Source organism: Vombatus ursinus, unplaced genomic scaffold (assembly GCF_900497805.2).
Source record: "Vombatus ursinus unplaced genomic scaffold, bare-nosed wombat genome assembly UNPS02009835.1, whole genome shotgun sequence".
In the NCBI taxonomy this organism is placed as follows: Eukaryota; Metazoa; Chordata; class Mammalia; order Diprotodontia; family Vombatidae; genus Vombatus; species Vombatus ursinus.
In genome coordinates this window covers 26052728-26056980 of record NW_020949613.1, presented here as the reverse complement: position 1 = coordinate 26056980, position 4253 = coordinate 26052728, and the positions used below count along the sequence as shown (strand labels likewise).

The 4253-nt window shown below is 39.1% G+C and overlaps 1 pseudogene; it reads right to left on the bottom strand.

The window, feature by feature from the left end:
- Positions 1-3372: 3372 nt before the first annotated feature.
- Positions 3373-3989, bottom strand: LOC114036436 (annotated as a pseudogene).
- Between the last annotated feature and the right edge of the window lie 264 nt (positions 3990-4253).

The following is a 4253-nucleotide window of genomic DNA, read 5'->3' as shown; positions in this document are numbered from 1 at the left end:
ATCACTACCTCCATTAAACTCTCTGATTATGTAACAACAAATTACTAAGATGAAATGAGTTTCAGTAAATAATTTGGATATTTTGCCAAACTTTTGGATAATATGATCATAAACATTTATTCAAAAACATTTACTGAGTGCTTTTAATGTGTCCAACACTATATTAGGTGCTACAATGACAAAAAAGAGTATATCTATACAAATTTCACCATTAAATTAAAATAAAAGACAAATACAAAAGGGGGAGGAAAGAGAGGGAATAAGCATTTCTGTAGCACCTATGTACTAGGCAATGTGCTAAAAGCACTTTACAAATATTATCTCATTTGATCCTCACAACAACCCTGTGAGTACTGTTATTATCCCCATTTTAGAGTTGAAGACACAGGCAAACAGAGGTTAAATGATTTGCCCATGGTCGTACAGCTAGTACCATCTGAGGTGGTATTTGAGCTCAGGTCTTCCTGACTCCAGTCCTAGCACTCTACCCACTGTGCCATTTAACTGCTTGGATGCAGCATGAAATATTAGATAGAGAGCTCGTCTTGAAGACCAGAAGACATGTTCCAGTCCTTCCTTTGAGACGTACTGGCTTGATGTCATAAAGCCTGAGACATTCACTTAATTTCTCAGTTTTCTAAGCCAGAAGTGTCAAACACATAGCTGCAGTGGGTCACATGTGGCCTGCAACAATCTGGAAGTGGTCCACATCAGGGTAAGATGTAATTGTGAAATATTTAACAAAGTAGATTAAAATAGAACATAGATCATGTTAATACATGGTTTTCTAAGTGAATATAGAACCCACTAGGATCTTTACATGCCATTTAGTGTCCTCCTGTTTCTTTCTGGGTTTGACACCTCTGCTCTAGGTAACTCTCTAAGATTCTAACTTGAAGAAACATTGCTGATCTGCTTTGGGAGTGGAAATTTCCTAACTCAGGGGTTCCCAATAAATTCACAGCTTCAGTTCCTACCCCTTAAAAGATAGTATATGATACCTGATTTCTGATGGATTTTTGACATCATTGATTTTGGTACTCTAGTTTGTGTCTTCCTGTGTGAATAGTTAGGCCAAGTATTTCTGAGGGATTAAATATCTCCATTTGGAGGCTCTAAGTTATTCCAATTGATTTGCAACTCAACAAGCACTTATGAAACATTTACAATGTTCCAGGCATCGTGCTGGGCACTGGAGATTAAAACACAAAACCATTCCCTGCCTTTAAGGAGCTTACAGTAGGAAGTAGGGTGACTTAAGATTCATGACTTAGGAAGATTATTTGTGTGGAGGATTTGTTAAAAAGAGAAATACAATCAAATGGAAACAAAATAATTTCTAAAGTTGTACAGGCCTGAAGTATGTGAATTAAGAAAAGAGAAAGATACATGATGTACAGTAGAATTAAATGGATCGAATGTTGGAATTGACTGGGCATGGGAGATGAGGAAGAAGGAAGAGGCCACAAAGCTCAAAAGAAATGAGGATATTTGGGGAAAGGGTAGGTTTAGGGGAAGATGGTGAGAGGATCATCTCTTCTTAGAGACAGGAGCAAGGAAGAGGATAGGTGAAAATGTAGAAGAGTTTTGAGATATAGGGTAGATAATTGATCATGATTGAATAAAGGTTGAATAAAGGTACCAGAAAGACCTCAATTAAAATGCTGCCTTTGAAACAAAGAATTCACTTAACTTCTCAGTGCCTATTGTTTTAATCATGGAAACAACTTTAAAGAAGCTACCTTACTACCTCTGCCTTGCTGACACAGCCTAAGGATCATGGTGTCTTGAATCTTTCAGTTGGTTCTTAAAAAATCATCTGCAATAGAATTTATTTTCCTGATACCCTTCAATCTGTGTTAAAAAAAGAATGCAGAGTTTGGTACCAATAACCTAGGCAGTAATTTCTCAGTGCTTCTCATTGAAAACACCTCTAAGATCAAAAATATTCCCTTTCTTTTTTGTCACATAGGCCATAACTTCCATTCTACATTTCAAGGTGGCCTGTGGCCTTGCATAAAGATACAGAATGCCATTACAAAATAATAACAATTGGTATTTTTTAATAGAACTTTACTTTTTATAAGTATTTTCCTCACAATATCCCTCTGAGGTTAAACCTCTAATTTTCTGTATCTTACAGATGAAGAAGCTCAAAGAGGGTGACCCAGCTGGTCAGTGTCAACTTTTGGCATCAACCCAAGTCTTCTTCCCTTCAGACCCCATGATCTTTCAACTCTGCTACACAATCTGTCAGAGAGGCAAAAGAACACACAAACTTTCAACGACAGAAGGAAAAGAAATGAAGATTTAATTTCAAAATTTATCTTATATCAGTCCTTAAACTTGATTATTGTTTGCAAGACTATTTTATCCAGACACTGCAGATACTGAATAAATTACTTAATATGCTATAGAGAGATGTGAGGGCTTTACTCAATTGAGTCCAAATACACTATAGGAGATTATGCATTTAATAGCTCAAGCATAATGGTAAAGAGAATATTGGCATGGGGAAGGGAGTCAGCGAGGAAAGAGATTTTTCACGTTTGTGTTTGTACCCCCAGTGCCTAGCACAGGGTCTGGCAGATATTAATAAATGCTTATTCACTGACTAACCGACTGAAATAATCTAGTGATAATAATGGCACCTGACTTTTATATAGGGCTTTAAGATTTTCAAGGTGCTGCATATACACAAGTCATACATATGTAGGCACATAAGATACGCTAACATCATTTAGGAACCATAACCCACACTGTGAGTCAAAAATGCTGGGTTTGGCCTGTATGAACTTCCTGTTCTAAATTTCTGATCACATGACTTTTGTTGGCATGTTTATAAGATAGGAAGGTATCCAGGAAGGTGAGGAGCCATAGGAAACATTGTGGTTTAGTGACAAGAGCACAGGATTTGTGTTTTAATGACTTGAGTTTGAATCTCAACTTATTTACCTAAGAGGTTTGTAAGGCAAGAAAAGGAAAATAATGAAATATGTATGTATGTATGTATGTGTAAATATATACATACATATATAATATATAAATATATATTATATATGTGTGTATACATGTATACACATATATATGTATGTATGTATGTATGTATAATTATTGTGGTATCTCAAATACAAATGAAAATTGAACAACATATTTAGTTACTTACTCAAAGCAAGATTATTTTTTTTTTGCCTTTTCCTTTACTTTATTTCATACTCCCACCACACCACCACAACAATGACTTCTTAATTTAAACTAAAAACCATTAGGGGTTCTGGAAAGGGGTGTATGTGTGTATGTCTGTGTGTGTACTGGGGGCAGAGGGAATGGTGTCACAGTGTGAGGTGTTAGGAGAGGAGGGGAGGAGACAAGTCAGCAGATGGTCTTGACAGGGCTCTTAAAGTTACCAGCTGCCTGAAACTGCAGTTGATAGGCCATAGGGTGGATCTTGAAACCATACAGCCTGGCCACAAATTGGCTGCCAATCTGAGGATGCACCATGTGGGGAAAGCCAGTACCAAAGTAAACACTATCTGTGTGGTGGTACCTGGATGACTTGGGGGTGTAAACATTCATGCACTTGGGGCAGTACAGCTTCACCATGGCATCACCTGGTATGTCTGACAGTCCAACGGGCAACATGAGCTGGTTTTCAGAATATACATGGGGACAATAGCCAGAGTCTCCCTACTGGTATTTTTCCATCATCTGGGCAATGCCACAGTTTGTGAGGATAGAGCCGGCATGAATCAGTCCATACAGCATCTCGGCTGTCTACTCGATTAGGTCACTCTGGTTGGGGTTTTCCCAACTCTTCATCAGGTTCCACGTGGAGGATCACACTTAAAGCCTGCGTATAGTGGGTCACCTGTTCCTTAAGCCCTGTGAACTTGTCTTGAATATAGGCTTCATCCACCTCAGAAGAATTCACTGCCACGAAACCCACAGAACCATGAGATCCATGATACTTCCTCTGAGCTACTCATCTTTACGTCAGCTGGCGGGGGAAGGGGAGGGAAAGGGAAAAGTTGCTCCCAGGGGTGGTGGCTTTAGGAACAAAGCTGCGCAGGGAAGGCTGCGGGCCCCCACCGCGGCGGGTGAAGTGGGGGAGAGTAGGGGGGAGGGGAAGAGGGAAGAGAAACGGAGCTCAAACCAAGATTATTGATGGATATGCCAAAATTCAGCATTTCGTAGCCTCTATGAAGCAGGCAAGGGAAAATTCTGTGTGGGGTACAGAGCCCCTTACCAATTAA